Here is a 23,407-nt window from a genome sequence, read left to right on the forward strand (position 1 = left end):
CTGTTTCTGTGAGCTCAGTGTTTTAACATTACACATAAAGCAAGATCACACAGTATTTGTCTTGCTGTCCCTGACTTATTTTACTTAGCATATGTCCTCCATGTTTATCTATGTTGCTGCAAATGACAAAATTTCCTTTTTTTATTTTAGATTTCTTAATTTCAATTATAACTTTTAAGGCTGAGTAATATCTATTTTATATTTCTTTATCCATTCATCTATTGATTGACACCTAGGTTATTTCCATCTCTTGGCTATTGTGAGTAACTATGCAATTAACATGGGAATGCAGATACCTCTTTAACATTAGTGATTTTATTTCCTTTCAATATATAATATACCCAGTAGTGGGGTTGCTGGATCATATTATAGTTCTATTTTTAACTTTTTGAGGAATCGCCATACTTTTTTCAATAATAGTTGTACCAATTTACATCCCCACCAACAATGTATAAAGTTTCTCTTTTCTTTCACGTTCTTTTTTTTTTTTTTTTTTTGAGACAGAGTCTCACTCTGTCGTCGCCAGGGCTGGAGTGCAGTGGCCGGATCTCAGCTCACTGCAAACTCCGCCTCCCGGGTTCACGCTATTCTCCTGCCTCAGCCTCCGGAGTAGCTGGGACTACAGGCGCCCTACACCTCGCCCGGCTAGTTTTTTGTATTTTTTAGTAGAGACGGGGTTTCACCGTGTTAGCCAGGATGGTCTCGATCTCCTGACCTCGTGATCCGCCCGTCTCGGCCTCCCAAAGTGCTGGGATTACAGGCTTGAGCCACCGCGCCCAGCCCTTTTTTTTCATGTTCTTGCCAACACATTTTATTTTGACATTTTTATAGTGGCTATCCTGACAGATGTGAGGTAATAGAAACATTGTGGGTTTTGTCTTTCCTTTATGATTAGTTATCTTAAATATATTTTCATACAACTATGGGTTATTTGTATCTCTTAATTGGGAAAATGTCTATTAAAGTTCTTTGCCAAATTTTTTAGTCAGGTTATTATTATGATTTGCCATTGATTGGTTGGAGTTCCTTATTATTTTGGATATTAACACCTTGTCAGATATGTTTGCAAATATTTCCTACTATACCATGGGTTGCCTTTTCATTTTGTTTCTGCACAGAAAGGTTTTAGTTTAATGTACACACCGGTTTATTTTTACTTTGGTTGCCTGTGTTTTAGCAACAATTGACATAAAAAAATTTGCCAAGAGCAATATCAAGGGGCTTTACCCCTATTTTCTTGTAAGAGTTTTTGGTTACAGATCCTATGTTTAAATTTTTAATCAGTTGTGAGTGATTTTTAATTATGCTCTGAAATGAGGATTCAATTTCATTTCTTTTGCATGTGTATATTCAGGTTTTCAAACGTATTTTATTTAACAGACTACCATTTCCCCATTGTGCATTGTTAGCACCTTTGTTGAAGATCACTTAGTCATATACACATAAGTTTATTTTTGCGCTTTCTATTCTGCTTAATTGCTCTGTATGTCTGTTTTTAACAGTACCATACTGTTTTGATTACTGTGACTTTGTAATATAATCTGATATCATAAAACACGATACCTCCAGATTTCTTCTTTTTCCTCAATAACACTTTAGCTATTTATTTGAAGGGTTTTTGTTTTGTTTTGTTTCATATTCATTTAACTTTGTTTTTGTATTTCTTTGAAAAAATGACATTGGAATTTTGATAGGGATTGCATTGAGTCTGTAGATTGCTTTGAGTAATACAAAAATTGCATGAAAGCATAACACTCAATGGTAAAATAAGCAAATAGTGAAAATTAGAATGTACTAATACTGCAATGCTGGTATATAAATTGCTTACATCTCAAATATAAAGTCAAAAGACAAAACTTTTAAAAATAACTAAGTTACAATAATTTGATAATAACTAAACAATATAAAAAGATACAAATTGTGACAAATCTAAACAGGCAAATAATAAATAAGGAAATTGAATCAGTAGTGAAAAGTTTCCCATCAAAGAGAAGCCTAGGATCTGATGGTTTTACTTGTGAAACCAGCAAACATTTAAAGAAAAACTAATACCAATTCTGTTCAAACTCTGTCTGAAAATGGAGTCAGAAACACTTCCATATTTGTTCTATGAGACCAACAACCAAGATACCAAAGCCAGACAAGGACACTACAAGAAAAGAAAACTATTGACCAATATCCCTGATGAGCACAGACACAAAAATCCTCAATAAAACACTAGCAAACCAATTTAAGAGCACATTACAAAGATCATACACTATACCACGAGATTTATCCATAGGATTAATGAATAATTAAACCTATGCAAATAAATTACTGTGATATACCACATTAACAGAATAAAGAACAAAAATCACATGAACAACTCAATAGATGCAGAAAGGTCTTGACAATATTCAACAACCTTTCACAATAGAATCTCTCAACACATTAGATATAGAAAATATGTTTCTCAATACCATAAAGGTCATATATCACAGGCCCACAGTTAACATTATGTTCAACAATGAAAAGCTGAAATATTTTCCTCTAAGATCAGGAAAAACATACAGACATCCAGTCCTGCCACTTCTACTCAATATAGTACTAGAAGTCCTAGCCAGAAAAATTAGGTAATAAAAAATAATTAAAAACATCCAAATTGGGCTGGGTGCGGTGGCTCACACCTGTAATCCCAGCACTTTGGGAGGCTGAGGCAGGTGGATCACAAAATCAGGAGATCAAGACCATCCTGGCTAACATGATGAAACCCCATCTCTACTAAAAATACAAAAATTTAGCTGGGTGTGGTGGTGGGCACCTGTAGTCCCAGCTACTTGGAAGGCTGAGGCAGGAGAATGGTGTGAACCCGGGAGGTGGAGCTTGCAGTGAGCAGAGATTGCACCACTGCAGCCTGGGTGACAGAGTGAGACTCTGTCTAAAAAAAAAAAAATCCAAATTGGAAAGGAAGAAAAATTTGTCTCTTTTTGTAGATAACATATATATATATAGAGAGAGAGAGAGAGAGAGAGAGAGAGAGAGAGAGGGAGAGAGAGAGAGAGAGAGAGAGAAAACTTTAAAGACCCCACCAAAAAACTGTTAGAACTGATAAACAGATTCAGTAAGGATGCAGAATACAAAAATCAAGACACAAACATCAATTAAGTTTCTAGAAACTAACTTCAAAGTACCTGAAAAAGAAATTAAAAAAAAAATCTCATTTACAATAGCATTAAAAAGAATAAAATTTTCTTTTTTTTTTTTTTTTTTTTTTTTTTTTTTTGAGACGGAGTCTTGCTCTGCCACCCAGGCTGGAGTGCAGTGGCTGGATCTCAGCTCACTGCAAGCTCCGCCTCCCGGGTTTATGCCATTCTCCTGCCTCAGCCTCCCGAGTAGCTGGGACTACAGGCGCCCGCCTCGTCGCCCGGCTAGTTTTTTTGTATTTTTAAGTAGAGACGGGGTTTCACCGTATTAGCCAGGATGGTCTCGATCTCCTGACCTCGTGATCCGCCCGTCTCGGCCTCCCAAAGTGCTGGGATTACAGGCTTGAGCCACCGCGCCCGGCTAAAATTTTCAGGAATAAATTTAACTAAGGAAGTAAAAGATCTGAAAACTATAGGCTGAAAACTATAAAACATTTGAAAAAAATTGAAGCAGACACAAATCAATGGGAAGATACACTATGTTCATGAGTTGGAAGCATTAAAATTATTAAAAGGTCCATAGTACACAAATGAACAACTTTTTTTTGTTTGTTTGTCTGAGACGAAGTTTCACTCTTTTTTGCCCAGGTTGGGGTGCAATGGCATGATCTTGGCTCACTGCTATCTCCGCCTCCTGGGTTCAAGCTATTCTCCTGCCTCAGCCTCCAGAGTAGCTGGGATTACAGGTATGCACCACCACGCCCAGCTAATTTTGTATTTTTACTAGAGATGGGGTTTCACCATGTTGGTCAGGCTAGTCTAGAACTCTTGATGTCAGGTGATCCACCCACCTTGGTCTCCAAAAGTGCTGGAATTACAGGCATGAGCCACCATGCCTGGCCCCAAATGAGTAACTTTAACGATAAATGCATTTAAAGATAAATGCAATAAAATTAGCAATAACTAATACCAATTCTACTCAACCTTATCTTTCGGCTTCCTAGACCTCTTTTTATTAAGCAATATTTTCATGTACCAGGATTATCCCCAGACTTTGTCCCACGATTCTCAAACATCATCAATAGTTTTACCTTTTAATTATGATAAAAATACTTTCTCTCTATTAACTACTTACTGTTTTTCTAAATATCTACCAATACATAGACAGCAGTCATGATACCTGTCGGTTACCTAGAAACACCATACCTGAGATGGTAGTCTCCTGGTTCTACTTTTAATCCAGGAACCTGGAATTTGAGTGCAAAGGGGTTCAATTACAAGCCACAATGTGAATTTAAAAATTAGATGGGAGCACTGAGAGATTTTATGTCTATCTTATGTGAAGAATTCAACATTTTCTAGAAAACTTCATTGATGTGTTATTTGATTAACTGCCTTTTCAAAATATTATATAGTGCTTTCTCCTGAGAAAAAATTTTTACTTAGTTTGATTTACTATCAAATCAGTAGCTAGCATGATTTAGTATAGTTTCAATTACATCTGATCTCATAAATTCACATATGTGCACCTTTATAGATATTGTGCATGCATTTAGCAATTCTTGTACCTAGGAAAACACTTAAACATGTGGTTTCTTTTTTAACATTCAAAAAAAATTTTATAAAGATGAGACAGTCAACATTTTTTCTCACAGCTGAATGTTCTTTGAAACAAATAAATTCAATTTATATTGATACCTACACATTTATTCATTTGTGGGAATCCTCCCTCTGGAAAAAAAAAAGAAATCACATTTAAAATAAGATTTTGATTAAGAAGAATTTTCATTCTGCTGTTAAAAATAGACTTTTCAGAAAACAAAACTTTTATATGGACTTTAATAAAACATCATTCCTTGATGATTAAAAAATCAGGAAATAACAGATGCTGGCAAGGCTGTGGAAAAATAGGAATGCCTTTACACTGTTGGTGGGAGTGTAAATTAGTTCAACCACTGTGGAAGACAGTGTGGCAATTCCTCAGGGAACTAGAACCAGAAATACCATTTGACCCAGCAATCCCATTGACCCAGCAATACCATTACTGGGTATATACCCAAAGGATTATAAATCATTCTGCTATACAGATACATACACATCTATGTTTATTGCAGCACTATTTACAATAGCAAAGACTTGGAACCAACCCAAATGCCCAGCAATGATAGACTGGATAAAGGAAATGTGGCATATATATACCATGGAATACTATGCAGCCATAAAAAGAATGAGATCATGTTCTTTTCAGGGACATGGATGAAGCTGGAAGCCATCGTTCTCAGCATACTAACACAGGAACAGGAAACCAAACATGGCATGTTCTCATACGTGGCAGTTGAACAATGAGAACACATGGACACAGGGAAGGGAACATCACACACCGGGACCTGTTGCTGGGGGGTAAGGGGAGGGAGAGCATTAGGACAAATACCTAATGCACGCAGGTCTTAAAACCTAGATGACATGTTGATAGGTGCAGCAAAACACCATGACACATGTATACTTATGTAACAAACCTGCACATTCAGCACATATATCCCAGAACTTAAAGTAAAAAATAACAATAATAATAAATACAACATTCTTAAAAATAATCTAACAGTGTAGATATGCCATCTATTTAGATCAACAGTTCTAATTTCTAATTCCTGTTTCAAATAAAGGAACATTTCATGTTATTAAAATGATTTGAGAAGGGCTTTTGTTTTTTGTGGGTTATGTGTATCAAAATCTTTGTGAAAAATTACTATGTTCTATATCTCCCTCAGAATACAAAAAAGAAAGAAGAGTGAAATTATACCACAGTTTTGCACATTTTTCATGTCTGGTTGAATAGCACACAGCAGGATTACCACATGTGATTGTGGATTCCATCTGTTGCCTCCCACATATATGTAGTTGGATAATGGAGAAATATTTAAAAATAATTTTTCCATGATGGTAGATATTTATCTTTGCTTCTACCACAAAGTTTAACAAGCGCACAAGTGGTGATTTCTTAAAGGTTAGCTGCAGTGTGGAATGTGAATTAGTATCAATGTCCTTTTTGTACTCTGTTACATTAAACTTTATTTTTTGAATTAAATTTGAATTAAATTGATCATTTACCCACGCATAATTTTGTAACATCATGTACTGGTAAGTTGGTATATATTGTCTCACTGAATTATGCAGCTCATGGAAATGTGGACACATTCTGTTTTATGACATCAAGATATCACATTCGTTAATATCACCAATAATCTCATCAGAAAAGTCTTTCAGAATCACAAATCTCTCAAGCTCATGATGATAGACACAAGTTTTCCAAAAGTCTAGTTTTCACTAGAAATTTTCAGTACAATCATTGACGACAAATACTGTCAGTTATCCTTGAAGTGACAGTCTTACATCACTGACAATTTTTAGTCATCACTGACACTTTCAAATACTAAAATCCAAATAATTGGTGTCGGTCATTCTTTACAATAAAAACTGTGTCCCATGGAAAACCACCTAGTATAGCTCACAGCTCAAACAACTGCATATGAAACAAACAACTGCATCTACTCAAGTAAAGCATCATCTTTCCTTCTGTAACAAATGTGTGTAGTGTGCCCTTCCCGTTTCACCAGAGAATTTTAAAAACACATGGATTTAAGGGTCACTCAAGTGTTACTCTCCTAAACAGTAAAGAGAATAAAAGGAAGCCACTAATCAAAGCAGAGTCATAAACTGATGAATTATTATTTTATAAGGTGAAGTTTTCTTTACATCTTCCTCCATTCCTTTGTATGATACTATTCCTTCTATTTTTGTCAAAACAGAAAGTGCTTCCCAAGCCTAGTTCCATACAGGAAAATGTAAAGTTAAATTTTTATATCAGAATTGTTCAATAAATATTCTATCATGTTGATATTATGAATATTCACTCCATCTCTTAAGTGACTTTACTGTTCTTTACTTGGGCCATAGAATGCAGATCTAATTTTGACATTAGTAAGTTATCATATATGTTATCATTTAACTCTCTGGGTTATATTATACATAGAATTTATATGATTTCTAAACATTTTTAAGACGTGCATGGATAGCATTAACTGTTGAGAATAAGCAAAAGTTTCTGATTAGCCTTAGTTTTCAAACTAGCTTCAACCACAGATAAAATTTCACTAAAGAATATAATCAGTATTCCAAAAATTATTGTGTGGGTATCTTCACAATGCATTCACTTTTTTTTTTTTTTTTTTTTTTTTTTGAGATACAGTCTCGCTCTGTCACTCAGACGGGAGTGGAGTGGCACCATCTTGGCTCACTGTATCCTCTGTCTCCCAGGTTCAAGTGATTCTTCTACCTCAGCCTCCTAAGTAACTGGGATAACAGGCATGCACCACTACACCCAGGTAATTTTGTATTTTTAGTAGAGACAAGGTTTCACCATGCTGGCCAGGCTGGTCTCAAACTCCTGACCTCAAGTGATCCACCTGCTTTGGCCTCCCAAAGTGCTGGGATTACAGTCATGAGCCACCGCACCCGGCCTCACCTTCTAATTCTCTCTCTTTATAATAAGGATAAGGCCACTTGATTTGTTTTGTAGTTAGAACTCTTTTTTATAAAGTGCACAGAAGTGCTTGGATTTATGCTGAAAAATGCTGAATAAAATAAATACAAATGAAGTAGAGATCTCAGTCCACTGGATTCATTATGTGGAATACAGGGCAGTAGAAGTACTTGTTGTCACTTTAATAGCTGATAAAAAGTATCTGGATTTATTTCACATAATGTACACTATTTCAGTTTTAGGAGAGTTTAAATGCAAAGACAATAAGGTATTTATAATTCTGACTGCGTGTTTTAAAAAATACCTGTTACATATTAGAGTTAATAAAGACAAAATAGGTAGAAAGTATAATAAAATTGGAGTTAAAATTATTTTTTGATGTTTTAAGTGACCTAAATCACCTGAAAATAAAATATAGAACATGTTTTTTACAAGGCATAGTACCAAGAGCAAATAGTTGCAAATATTATTTTAAGCCAATGGTTTCAATCATATATTACTTTACTGAGTCTTTGGCTGGGGAGTCAATTTGGAACAATAATTGTATTTGTACTATTGGCAAGAACCTGGGGCTGAATGTAATGGAACAGAATCTCACTGGGAAGCACATGACTTCATTTGCTCTTCAGCCACTCACAACACCTCCAGCAGCTTAAGCATGGTACCTAGCTTACCATGAAGCAAAATAATTCTGCAGAGGATGACGGGCTTTCCTTTTGATGTGCTAATTAGTCATACAATTCACACTGGAATCAAAGTAATGAATGATTAGAAATTGTTACCTACAGGCTGCATCATTTGGAAATGTGTAAATAATCAGGCTAAGATTCTGGATTTAAGATCTCTTTGCCAAGTGGTAGTCAGCCAATACACAGGCCATGTTTGCCTGTGTTGACTGTGTATTTGAAAGCTCAGAAGAGCCTTCAGCATCCTGTAGTCCTCATGAGTCCCCACTGTCATGATTATGCCTTTCTTCCACCTTTGTCCCCAAGACAGGCTCCTAGGAACTCTGATTTCAGAAAGATACCTGGAAGCAAATCCTCTCACAAAGTATATTTAATAAAACCATTAACAGCCTAAAGACATGAAGAAAAAACTATTTCAAATTCTTATAAGAAAAACATAATTATATTTAGCAATGCACTAGCTTTATTAAATGGAAAGGGCATGAACTCAGGATAAAAAATACAAACAACAACAATAATACTATAACAAAGGAGAAACATGTACACCTGATGTCATAGGTTTTGTAGAGTTTTTGTCTTAATACATAATTTCTATCCCACAAAATCCAACTTTGCACAGCTTAAGATAATAAATGACCAGTAAGAACATCAAGAAGCGTAACTATTCTACAGCCTTTTATGCATAGGTAATAATTACAAATGTGTATGTGTGTGGAAAATATATTTTCAATATATTTTCAAAACTTCAAAACTTATATTTCCATATGAGTAAGCTAAGTATCTTACACCAACTCTTTTACCAAGAGTAGACATTAGCTAGCCCTGGAATCTAGAAGAATCCAAAAATTAGATCAATTATCCTTCAAGTGCCAGCAAAAAATCTAAAAAACGTTCCCTGATGACTCATGGACTCACCATCCTCCACTGCTCCAAGGTCCTTTAAGTCACTTCCTTTCCCCAAAAGCCCAGATACCATTTCGAAGAAAAAGCAGAGAAGAGGAATCTAAAAGACTGAGAGGTATTAAACCTATAGAAACTAATGATGTACTTGACTGTGCTGATTAAAATCCTCTTTTAAGCTTCTAAGTTTGCTGGATTGGACTACATTTCATATATTTTTCCTCTACCACTAATCAACTGCGTGTCTCTGAGGGGGAGAAAAAAGCAAAGTTTCACACATCCAAGTTGTAGTACTATCAATTATGTGATCAGAATGAATTCAGTAAGATAAAAAGAAATAGATGAAAAGAAGAAAATGACAAAAGAAATGCAATTAATTCCCTGGGCCTTTTGATCTGTTATAATTTTATCTAACATTCATCTCATCTCCTACAAATTTCTCTCTGTCTCTACTTCAGAGCTGATGCTCTAACAATTATGTTTATCTTCATGTATCTGATGCCTCTTCTCTGTTTACCTCACATTTCCTGTTATTTTGTTGTCTGTCACCTCTGGATTTCAACACACATCCCAAAAATTTCTCTCCTATTGTGTCCAGAATTGGTTCCTTCTGGTGGGTTCTTGGTCTCGCTGACTTCAAGAATGAAGCCGCGGACCCTCATGGTGAGTGTTACAGTTCTTAACGATGGTGTGTCCGGAGTTTATTCCTTCAGCTATTCAGACCTGTCTGGAGTTTATTCCTTCTGGTGGGTTTGTGGTCTTGCTTACTTCAGGAGTGAAGTCGCAGACCTTTGCATGGAGTGTTACAGCTCTTAAAGGTTGCGCATCCGGAGTTGTTCATTCTTCCCCGTGGGTTTGTGGTCTGGCTGACTTCAGGAGTAAAGCTGCAGACCTTCACAGTGAGTGTTACAGCTCATAAAGGTAGTGCGGACCCAAAGAGTGAGCAGCAGCAAGATTTATTGCAAAGAGCAAAAGAATAAAGCTTCCACGCTGTGGAAGGGGATGCCACCCAGTTACCACTGGCTAGGGTGGCCAGCTGTTATTCCCTTATTTGGCCCCACCCACATCCTCCTGATTGGTCCATTTTACAGAGAGCTGATTGGTCCATTTTACAGAGTGCTGATTGGTCCATTTTTACAGAGTGCTGATTGGCGCATTTACAAACCTTTAGCTAGACACAGAGCACTGATTGGTGTATTTACAATCCTTTAGCTAGACAGGAAAGTTTTCCCAGTCCCCACCTGACCCACAAGCCGGGCTGCTTCACCTCTCACTATTATGGCTTTCTCTTTGACTTCCTTATCTTCCCACCTCCTGCCTGTACTGTCAATGTCCGGTGATCAAGGTGTTACTGGTAGTTCAGCATGAGCAGGGCAGAAGTGGGCTCCCCACTCCACCCACTAGAAATATCAGGTGATGCTTTGGCAATTACTGCATTGCCTCTCTAAAAGTGGTTAAGTTGTGCAGCCAGCTCCAGGGAGAGGCCATTTCCTGATGGTCCACACCTGTTAACATTAAAGTGTTCGTTAAGGGCAGGCCCAGGGAGAAGAAACTTCCTAGGCATGCACACTAAGAGACAAAAATAGTGAAGTATGATCTTTCGGGTACACGCCGCTGTTAAAAGGAAGAAAGCCTCAGGTGGGCACGTACAACTTCCTAAACACACTGCATGCTCACTTCCTGAGGGTAAGGAGGGCTCTGCACATGCGGACAGCCCACCCTAGGGGAAGAATCATGGGAAAGAGGCAAGCCTATAAAAGTCCTAGGGACACGGTTAAACAGGGTACTTGATCTTCTCTTCTCTTCTCTCTCTTGGACTTTCATGCACCCAACTGAATCTCTTCCAAAAGTTCTTTTCTGTTCTAAAGACTTTTTAATACACTTCCACTCCTGCTCTGGAACTCACCTTGGCCTCTTTTTCTGCATGCTGCCTCTCAGTTGAATTCTTCTTCTGAGGGAGCAAGGGCTGAAATTGCTTCAGACCTGTACAGATTTGTTGCTGATAACTCAGGGTAACTCGGATCTCTTCCACAGGTAACAAAGGGGCCTGTGCATTGGAACATTGATAATGTTCCAAGGAAAACAGGTTGCAAGGTTTCTCAAAAGTAATTTCTGCAACTTATGAGTGTGATATCAAAATAAGATATATTTTAATTTTGAGGGTTTTTTTTTTTTATGATTCTATTTCTCCAGTGGATTGGAATCGAGAATAGAGACTGTGGGAAAAGGAGCAAAACTGAAACCAACCCAATTGTCCCATAAACAGTTTTCTTATTTTGTTTTGATAAACATAGAAATTGACCCTTCTGGTCTTAAAGCATGAAACATATATTTGTTTTTTCTGAGTTCTTTCCTCAGGAAAGAACCTTCAGACCTCTCAAAAAAATGATAAAACAACTGAAACTCACCAAATAATAATATCCATATAATGAGATGCCAGACGCCTCATTCATCATGACTGCTGCATGGCCCCTCACTAGTTTCTGTTTTCTTACACATTGTTATATTTCTTCCCTGCTATATAAACCCCTAGTTTCAGTTGGTCTCGGAGATGGTTTCAACTGAACTCCCATCTCCTTGGCTGTAGCACCCAATTAAAACCTTCATCCCTGGCGATACTCGTCTTCTCGGTGACTGGCTTTCTGTGCAGCAAGCAGCAGGACCCAGACCAAACCCCTAGTGTTTTGGTAAAAAATTAACTCTATTTGTCCATACCAATGTACAGCTAAGGAATTCTAAGAATCAGAAGTTGAAGGGCCAGCATGAGTTTGTTATTTTTCCACAAGTTCTTTCAGTAAATTCAATAAAATATATTTTATAATACATTTTCAATATATAATAAAACTCTTTATTCTTCAGTGGCCATTGACTCTACCCTTCACCTGAAATGGGAAATGGTAAGGTGGTCAGCAGAGAAAGAGAAGTGTGAAATGAAACTAGAGAGATGAAATGGGTCAGATTACTAAAGATATTTTGGTTTGGGGGACTTTTTTCTCTAGACAAAAGGAGAGAAATAAAAAAGTCTTTTAAGGAAGAGAATGCCATATTGTAATTGGCAATTAAAGCCATTGAGAGAACTTCTGCTGAAAGAAACCACGAGGGAGGTCAAAACCACTGCTCCATATGGAAAACAAGCCTATGGAAAGTAGTGTACTTGCAGTACTACATGTGGAGGGCTAAGGGAGATACACTGTGCTTGGATCTGAAATGTATCTTCCCTAGGATTTTCAGTAATATTTTGTGATGATAGTTGTTATGGGATACTGTAAAATTTGAGCTTTACCTGGTTTCCTAATGCATAAAAATGCTGACTTTCATAAGAGTAATATTTGTTTTGAAATATAAATCAGTATGATTACAGAATATATGTTCTTGTGTACACATGTGTGGATGTGTGTGGACCTTGAGATATATGCATATATACGCGGTATATATATATATATATATATACACACACACACACACCTGTTTATGTGTATGTCTGTGTGCACATGGCATTTGTGTGTTTGTGTATCTTTGGCAAGGGAATGATGGAACATCCAGTTGGAAACCTGCCTGTGAAACCTTTAGTGAAGGGATTTCACTAGGTTTCTAGGTGGAAATCAAAGTAATAAAACGTGTCTTTGTTACTGAAACATCAGGGGTTCTGTTTCAGTGCTGCTGTTTGCTACATAGGAAGCCAATCACTGAGATACCAAGTATTACCAAGGAAGAAGGCTTTAATCAGATGCTGCAGCTGAGGAGATGGGAGCTCAGTCTCAAATCCATCTCCCTAACTAAAACCAGGGATTTATATAGCAGCGGAGAAATGAAACAATGTATAAGAAAACAGGAACTAGGGAGTGGCAAGGAAGCAATCATAGTGAATGAGGCCTCTGGCAGCAATGATCTGGTTTCAGTTTTTTGATACTTTTTGTGAGAGTCCTGGAGGTCATTTCCTGAGGAAAGAATTCAGATAAAATATAATCACACCTGTAATCCCAGCACTTTGGGAGGCCAAGATGGGAGGATCATGTGAGGCTGGGAGTTCAAGACCAACCTGGCCAAGATGATGAAACCCTGTCCCTACTAAAAATACAAAAATTAGCTGGGTGTGGTTGTGCATGTCTGTAATCCTAGCTACCTAGGAGGCTGAGGCAGGAGAATTGCTTGAACCCAGGAGGCAGAGTTTGCAGTGAGCCAAGATTGTGCTACTGCAGTTCAGCCTGTGCAAAAGACCAAGACTCTGTCTCAAGATAAGTAAATAACTAAAGATAAAAACAAACATTAAGTTTCAAGTTTTTAAGACTAGAAGGGTAAATCTCCATGTTTACTGAAAAGAACAGTCTATGGGACAACTGGGTCGGTTTCAGCCTGACTCAAAGATAGCCATGCCTTCTGTGTTTAGCACATCTCTCATTAAAATTTGATACACGACTTGTGTGTTTTACAATACACTAGCAGGTATCTCTACGCTTTGTATGGAAGGCAAGGGAAAGGTCCCTTATTCTGCCAATGTATTCTGCACTTTAGTATCTCCAGATTGGTTCTCAGCAAAAACCTTTCAAAAACACAGCCCACCTGGAGGCTGTCTCAAAACTCATGGCTAGAATTCACATATATCAGTGATCTTGTGGTTCTTTTGTAAAATTTCTGTGTGTTTGCATATGTTTGTATCTGAGTATAAGTACTCCCACAGCAGTATCCTCTTATTACATACATGTGTACAATTTTACCCTAAAAATAGTTTAGGCACACAAGGAAAAGAAGAAAAAATGTTATGAGTCTCACTGCTTGGGGAGGCTACAGAGCAGACTCTCCAATTCCTTTTGGGAAGAGGACAGTAATTCTTCCAGGAAAAAGAGAAAGGTAGTTGACTGAGAATTATTCAACCCAAATCATTGTTTAAAAATATTCCTCAGTGCAATGACAGAAGAAAACTTCAGGCTCTGAGGTTAGGTCTTTAAGTAATATAAATGCAAAAATTACAGTTATATAATACAATCCAAAAATAATGTAATTCAGAACTTGCAGATGGTAGTGAGTATCCGGAAAGTGGAGGAAGTGAGGCACAGGGAGAATAACCTTTCACAACCACACTAAAATAACTTTTCATTTTTCTTCTAAACTTCACTTAAAGAATAAAAAATAAAACATTTTCAAGTAGATTTTGGCATAAATAAAGCCAGTTCTTAAAAAAAAAAAATCTCAGTTCCGTTCTGAATGGTCAGATTAATTATTGGAAAGTTGGCTTCCAACTTGATGAGATTTGTGCTTACTTTGCTTTGAAAATTGACCTTTTCATTAAACAAAGCTTTACAAAGGCCAAATAACTCCTTACAAACTTTGTTTCCAATGCATCATCACATGTGACTTGTTTGCAAATAAGAATTCTGCATTCTTACAGCCCAGTTCTCTTTTATTTATACCTTTGATCTCAGCACATTTTACCTGGAGGTCTCCAAATACTACTGGCCTTATTGGATTTTACCCTAATGCTGCCTAATAACACCTAATGCCTATGTCCTACAGTCAACTGTTACAGTGGGAAAATAATATTTACTTCTTCCTTTACAAGTGGCCACTCAGAACTGACTCATGACAGTATTCTCCATCATCTGCCCTTTGTAAACCTCCTGCATCCATAAGTAAATCTCTTTAGGATGAAACTTTAATGAACTAAAATGTCACAAATGGCTGTTCTCCTACATCTGCTATATTTGTCATCCATTTCTCAACTTGGTCTTTATAGTTCACATTTATTCATGATTAATGCGTCTCCATTTAGTACTAGTAGCAAAAAATTCAATTTCTTCATGGTTCAGTAGAGAAGATTATAAACCATCGAACTTAAAATTATTTTCATATTGAAATTCTGCCCAAATACAAATCCCAGATAAAGCTTCACATGTCCTGTTATGTTTTTCCTTGGTGACCTCAGCCTACAGAAATTTGTGTTTTCTCCAAGTGTCTTTTGCATTTATGGCTCCCAGCATAAACTTAATCACATATATTTAAACTCTATGGTTGTTCTCTGCATAAATTATTGCCTCAGAAGTGCTTAATCTCCTTCTCGGTAGGATCTATATTGTGCTTCCTCTGTATCCCATGAAGTGCCTAGAATACTACTCAGTAGGGGTCAAAAGTGTTGATAGATTTGATTTTGTAATGTCATAAATGGGAAATTATAAAGAATGTTTAATCTCTTCAATTATTAAATTTCAAGACTTGGGTTCTTTCTAAATGAAACTTCTGGAAATCAGAGAAAATGTAACCTGTTGACAGACTCACTCAGCATCCATCTTGGTGCCTTATAAGTTAGAATGCGGCCGGGCGCGGTGGCTCAAGCCTGTAATCCCAGCACTTTGGGAGGCCGAGACGGGTGGATCACGAGGTCAGGAGATCGAGACCATGCTGGCTAACGCGGTGAAACCCCGTCTCTACTAAAAACTACAAAAAACTAGCCGGGCGAGGTGGCGGGCGCCTGTAATCCCAGCTACTCAGGAGGCTGAGGCAGGAGAATGGCGTGAACCCGGGAGGCGGAGCTTGCGGTGAGCTGAGATCCGGCCACTGCGCCCCAGCCTGGGCGACAGAGCCAGAGTCCGTCTCAAAAAAAAAAAAAGTTAGAATGCAATCTCAGTGAGGCCAGGGATGTTGACCTTCCTGTTCACCCCTACAACATGACACACAAGTTGGGTCCTAGATAAGTGCGTGTTGAATGAAAAAAAGTGAGTTGTGTCAAACCATTTCTGGGATGTTTTCCCAGTCCGTATTTCTCTTTTTGAAAATATGTTACGGTTTGGATGTGGTTTGTTGGTCCCTAAAAATCTTACGTTAAAATCCCGCTCCCAAAGTGGTGGTGTTGGGAGGTTCAGCCTACATGGAGGCGTTTGGGTTATGGAGTAGATCTTGGACGAATGGATTGCTGCTATTCTTACTCTCGCAAGACTAGATGAGTTCATGGGACTGGATTAGTCCTTGCCAGAAGGGGTTGTTTTAAAGCTTAGATACCCGTCAAGTTTTCTTCTTTTCACATGCATCTAACTCCCCTTTGACCTTCTCTGTCATGTTGTGACACAGCAAAAAATCCCATGCCAGAAGGCAGGGCCAAGCCTACGAACTTCTCAGCCTGCATAACCATGAGTTATATAAACCTCTTTCAAATAAATTACACAGTCTTGGGGATTCTGCTATAGCAACACAAAGTCGGTTAGGACAGAACACTACTTTTCTCACCAAAGGTAAGCCCCATAGGCAGAGAAAGTCCCTTTTATTTTTGTCATAACTGACTAGACTTGTAATACATGCTTGACCTAAACCAGCCAGTCAGATTCCCCTTTACTCTTGTTGAACTATTCATTTGGGGCACTGCAGTACACAATAGGGATGAAAGCTGACAGTGGGGGTGAATTACAGGGCTGGAAGAACCACATGCTGCCATAGATACCGACGGCATAGCTCTCAGGTACGAGAAGGAGAAGACAAAGCTGATCTGTGGAGAAAGGTGAAGGAGCAAACCAAGGGGAAGAGACTCATGGGGGCAAGAATAGGCAAGCTTTGCCCCAGGGCTCTTGTCTGGTCCTGCCTCTGATACCTCAGGAGTTTGACTAATCCCCTGCCCTTAGTTTCCATGAGTCACTCCTGGGCAGTAACAAGCCATCTCTCAGGGTTTCCTATTATTATGTCACCAAACATATTTTAGGAACTGAAAACATTCCATAAATAGGTGTAATAGAGATTGAATTGAGAGGACCATGAAGGTGCTTCTAAGTAATAGAAGACTTGAACCCTGCTGTCAGTTGCACCATACTTTGTGACTGAGTGCAAGTTAAGAATGCCGAACCAGATTACATCCATGGATGCTTCTACCTCCCAATTTTTGTCATCTGCCAGGTACCAGTCATTCCAATGAAAAGGATTATATTCAATTCACCAAATATTTACATTCACCAGTTCACCAAAACTATTACATTCAATTCCCCAAACTATTTACATTCAATTCACCAAATACCCAGACATTTCATCACATGTGAGGATATATCTAGGCATTTATAGCATTTTTTAGTTTTCACTTAGTTTAAATTAAATTGATGCAGTTTCTTTTCAAATCCATTTGCAGCTCTTCACATTCATGTATCACCAAATTTTATTTCCTTTATTCTGGGATCTTTCCAAACAAAATGAAATCAAAATTATGTTTAAATAGGCTTTTCTAATCTATATGCATAGAACACCTGTCTTTTTTCTGTCTGTAGAAGCCTCTCTCATTAAAAATTTAGTGTTGTGATTTTATGATTTTTTTCTTCTGAACATATTAAAGCAGCTTTCTCAACAACATTTACAAGATTTTCTGGGCATATGTAAGTGTAAAAAACATGGTACAGGCCTACAGGCCTTGATAGAAATTAATACAGACCCAAGGGACAGAAAAAATGGCGCATAGCAAAACAAACAAATAAAGCAATAGATAGTATCATATCCAACTCTAATATTTCAATAAACCTTTACATAATTACTTCTATGTAGTTGAAAGATACTTTGTAAGATGGAATTATAGTTGTTAAAGACTGAGAAAACACACATTTTGAACTCATAACTTTTTCTATTCTTTGTCTTGTTAAGCAGCTGCAGAATGTGTTTGCTAGCCCTAATTAAATAGTATGTATAAAACTATATTTGTTACATACCAACACTGATTGCTTAAAATATATATATCCATAAATGTGCATATACATATGTATGTATGCATGTGTGTGTGCGTGTGTGTATATATATATTCAATATTCTCTTATAACTTAGTCCAAGTCCAAAATACTAATTTTGTTGATGTAATTATCTACAATATGATCACATCATATGTTCCTCCAGGAAAACTCACGTTAGAAAATGGCAGAATCCTTATTCTGACCCTCAGTTCACGTTTCAATGTAGCATAGTGGCCTAATCCATAGCATGCTAGCATTCATCCTGGTACAGGAGACCATCCACCCCCGTCCTCAGATGCACACAGGCAGGCAGGGAGCCTATACATATTCATAGGCCAATCTCTTCCTGGTGGGAACCAACCCATGTGAGCATCCAGACTCATTTAAATGGAGCAGAATAGTTTCATCAATGGCCAGCAGGAAGGGTGAGAGAAGAACTGGCTGACAACCATGGGAAGGGAGGAAAACCAAGAGCTTTGTTAAAATGAGGACCCAAAGAAATCAACAAACATGTGCAAAAAACAACAAATAGTTTAGTTTGACTCTGTTAGAGGTTGCATGAAATGATGAATGGGAATTAAATCTAGAAATGTAGATCAGAACCAGATTATAGATGGCACTGATTACCAGGCTAAGGAAACCAAATCTCAAACTGTACTTAAGATACCACTGATGATTTCCAAGCAGAGAACTGACTCAGAACAACGGAAACAGGAATGGCAATATTAAATCCTATTATCATGTCATAATCATTTACACTGGGCAGAATACTGCATGGAAAATAAAGATTAGTAAGGCATCATATTTGCATTCAGGAAGAAAAACTCTACATGCATATAACATAAAATAATGAATATCTTCATACCATAAAGTAGAAAGAATTAACTCCTTAAGGAAGGACAAGAGTGCTTTGGGGGTCATGTCAGTCCTATAATTCTTTGCTGCTGTATCCTTTTTCTTCCATTAATTGACTCTGACCCTCTATTAATTCAGTCCTACTGCCAGTCTTCAGAAACAAATATGATTTCAGATAAAAATTACTGAATCAACTTTTACCCAATACTCTGAAGCTTAGCAAAAATCACCTTTACCACCCACATCTAATAACAGCAAACATCCATTGAGCATATGCTAGATAGCAGGCATATTTCTAATCATATTATAAGCCTCGTCTCATCTAATCTTTCCAAAAGCACTACCTGGTAAGTTCTGTTACCATTTCCCGAAGCTGAGAGATATAAAAGAAGATGTCCAAGGCTACCAAATTTATGCTCCTTGCTCCTAGTCAACACACAACACTGCATATGACATAATTTGAAAATCTGCCTCTGACCTGGAGTCAAAAGCCCTCACATTGTTCCCAGTATCTGTCTTTCCTTTGAGATCTCATATTGTGCTCACATTTTCTTACATAGGTTCTGTCTTGTCTTGCCTGCTGTAGTCCCTGTAGCAAGACAGTCAATGTCTCAGAGAAAGAGAGCTTCATCAGCCTAGCTCTGGGAATGAGGGTATGTGGGGTAAAATCAAAACTGACCTGTAATAGAAGCTCAGAACAGATGTCTCTGTCTCCATACTGGTTCTTTCTCAGTCCCTGAGGCATATACACTCCTCACAGCACCAGTATTTACATTAAATATACTAGCTGCAGGCCACATTCCCAGGAAATTGACCCTGAAATGTTTGGATTCGTGCATGGAAAGTTTATTGGGAAGTCACCTTTGGAAAAACACCTAAATCCTATTACCATGTCATAATCATGGGTGAGGAAATGACGGGTGAGGGAAGTGAAACTCGGCAATGCAGAAATTGAGTTCTGATGCAGATGTCTTCAGATTACCTGTTTGTGAACCTAGATCTAGAAGGTCCTTTAGAGTTCTCCCAGTTGAGACAAGAGGGCAGGAGATTTGTATGCCCATTCCATTGGCTTGTCATTGGACACAGGATACCCCATTAGGTAAGGCAGCTTCCTCGGCCAAGGTTCATTCCTAGACAAGGACTTAACCTTTAAACTTCTGAGGTAATACTCCCTGTAGTTGGGGCAATGGTTGATCCATTCTAAAGTAGGTTCTAGACAATACACAACAGTATTGACCTTAGCCCCCTCATCATGATTTCCATCCATCTTGAAAAAGCTTCTGGTTGGTCTCTTTTCCTACAAAAACTTAAATAAAGGAAGGTTAGCTGGCCAACTACATCCACTCCCACTGCGGCTGGTCTTAAGGCCACAATGGGTACTCATAATCTCTCTGCTACTACCCATGCTATATTTCCCAGATCTTTGTCGAAGGACTTGAAGGGCTTTGGGAACATATCTGGTGTGGTGAACCAGACCCTTATTTCCAAGGGCAATGCTTTCCTGTCCACCTGTCCTTCTCCAGGTGCACCTGTCAGTTTTGTCCATTTACAGTCAAAAGTGAACAAGTGAGTACTAAAAGACACACCAGTGGGTTACCCAAGTGCAATATATTTTATTCCCTTTCCCCATTGAATAATAATAGCTTTTCCTCAATTACCCCTTCAAGAAAAGAGCCTCCTTTCCTTGTCTGCTCGTCTCTTGAGACAAGGAGTCAGATGCAGCCAGGAAGCAGCCCTAGCTTTACATTTCGTAGCAGGATTCCCATTACATTCCCAAATGGAAGCATTTCTTCCTCAGAATCAGGACTATCAGATGTGAAAATCTTAAGAGTTTCATGATCAAGAAGCACAAATTTCCAACTGTGATACTGGGAGTGATAGTCCTTGGGGCTAAGGCTGCCATAACCACATACCATAAACTAGGTGGCACGAAAAACAGAAAATTATTTTCTGACAATTTTGGAGCCTAGAATGCCCAAAGTCAAGGATCTGTCAGAGTTCAGATTCTGATGAGGATCCTCTTTGCAACTTGCAAATGGTCACCTCACAGTGTTCGCATATGGAAGAGAGAAAGAGAGAAAGAGAAAAAGAGAAAGAGAGGAGACAGACAGACAGACAGACAGAGAGAGACTCTTCTTATAAGGACAGTACTCTCATCAGATTAAGGCTTTACCCTGATGATCTCATTTAACCTTAGTTAATTCCATAGAGGTCTATTTACAAGTGCATCACATTGGGGGCTAGGACTGAAACATGAATTTTGGGGGAACACATACAATTCACAGTAGGGCTACTCCTATTCTACCTCCTTGTTCATAAGTCTTTCTCTTCTTCTGATTTCAGACATACTATCACAACATGCTCATTGATTTGTATGCATAATATATCCTAGAGGTGCATCAATCCAGATGTCCTTTTTCCAAGTATAAGGGTCTCATTCCTTCACATTCTCACTCCTTCACATTCAGTGTCCTGACCTTGGCATACCAAATGGCCAAATGTTAGGGGAGTCAACTCTTTCTGGAGCTCTCTGCTCTCATAAACAAGACCTGATCTGTATCCTCATCTTCTTCTGTCCTTTGGATGTATGAATTAAGAGTCTCTCTATGTGCTACAACAACATCTCCTGTTTTTCATGCTTTGTCTTATATTGGAGTTATTTACCTTCAGCTTTTGATGACCTTCAATGCATTGATGATTCCCAGCAATAGCCTCCTATTTCATAAAATTGCTACTTCCTCCATACCCATGAAACACCTGATACAGAGTGCACATTAGCATTTTCCTCTCCACTGGTATTCCACCCCAGGTCACCAGCAGTGAAAGCTGAATGTCTACACCACACTTGCCATGGCCAATAAGGGCTTCTTTCATAAGTAATAATGTTTTAACTGCCAGACAGTCACTGGGTAATCCAGCTTGAAAAATTCATTTCAGAGTCAGCCTCCCACGACAACAGAGGTTGGCACCAACTGTCATAAACAAGATTCCTGGAAAACAGATACATTGAGTCTCTGAAATTTGTGTACAAATGGTTATTCAGGAGGAGAGGTGAGGAGAATAGGATTGATTGGGCAGGTAGAGAGATTGTACGGTGATGAAATTTCAGTGGGGGCCTCAATTGGATATTATGGAGAGCTCTGGAGCTGGCAATTTCTTGGCTTGCTTCAACTGAGACAAGGAAGCCATGTCTTTTTACTCCTACATCTAGTTATTGATTACAGGCTACCCCAGGAAGCAGGCATAAAATCAGGCAAAGCACTTTCCTTCAGCTGAGAGTAGTTCCTAGAGAAACTAAACTGTGAGTAGCCAGCTGACAAAACAAGATAGACAAGAAAAGCAGTTGTGAGACTGATTGCCTAATTTCCAAAGCAAAATGTGATTGGCAAACAACAGGGTTCAAGGGGTTCTGGGTCTGTAAACTGGCTCTAGTCTGAAAATTGATTGAGGGGTTGTGATTCTTAGTTTAATTTGAATTAGTCTTTTGTCCAGTCGACTTAGAAGTTTTCTCCTTATATAAATTAAGTAGGAATGCAGCATTCTTCCTCTCAGTTTCACTTCTAGGAATACCGTGATGAATTAGCCAATGCCAGAGCTCTACACGAGTCAGACTGTCCTGATTGCTGCTTTCCCTCTACGGTCCATTATGGTAGTAGCTGTGCCCACCTTGCCTTTGACAGTTGAGTGCTGCCACTTGGCCCCTGCCACCTCAGGATCCAATTATTCCCATTGTATTTAAATTTTGTAGTTTCTTGACTGAGATTACCACCGTTAGATCTGACATACAGAGAAGAGCAATTACAGGGCTCTTCAAAGATGCAGGTGCTGGCTTCAGAAATCTATTTCACAAGGCATTGGTCAAGGGTATAGCTTCTGGACCCTCCCAGCTGGGATGAGTAGGTCTAAAGTGACTAATCCACTTCACCGTCCCAATCTCTCTCAGCCATTAGATCACTTCCTCTACATTAAACCAAGGGAGATCAGGCATTTCCAGTTCACTCACAGTGGGCCACCTTTTAATCCATATTTCAGATCAGATAATCAAACAAATAAGCTAATAGAACTTTTTCTAACTTCCCAAGCTGCAACATTAAATGCAGAGTTCCTACTTAGTGGGCCCAAATCAGTAAATTCAGCCTGTTCCAACTCTATGTTCCTTCCACCATTATCCCATACCCTTAATATCCATTCCCATGCCTGTTCTCCAGATTTGTTTATATAAATTAGAGAACTCAAGCACTTCTTTTCTAGTGTAGCACACCTCCTCATGGGTCACACTCTCACCCTCACCTCTAGGGGCCTGCTGGAACATTAGTCTAGTTATAGGTCTAGAAGCCAACGGGGGTGTTGGGGGTGGCTCCTGAGGAGAATCAACGTAACTTTGCCAGGCAACTGCCTTACAAGAGGTCATCACTGTTGCCTCAGGCAGCGCAGGGTTTATCTCTTCAGACAAAGGCAGAAAGGTTAATGACAGCATGGGTGGAGGAGGGGATGTTGCCACTACTGAGGATGGGGAAGCTGTTCCTTGTGGCAAAAAAAGATTCATCAGGTTTTACAACTCAGCATACTCCCAGCCTCATCAGGGTCCTCCCAGATGTCCCCATTCCAAGTTGCAAGGTC

This window comes from Trachypithecus francoisi, unplaced genomic scaffold (assembly GCF_009764315.1).
Source record: "Trachypithecus francoisi isolate TF-2019V2 unplaced genomic scaffold, Tfra_2.0 Lachesis_group2, whole genome shotgun sequence".
NCBI classification, from domain to species: domain Eukaryota; kingdom Metazoa; phylum Chordata; class Mammalia; order Primates; family Cercopithecidae; genus Trachypithecus; species Trachypithecus francoisi.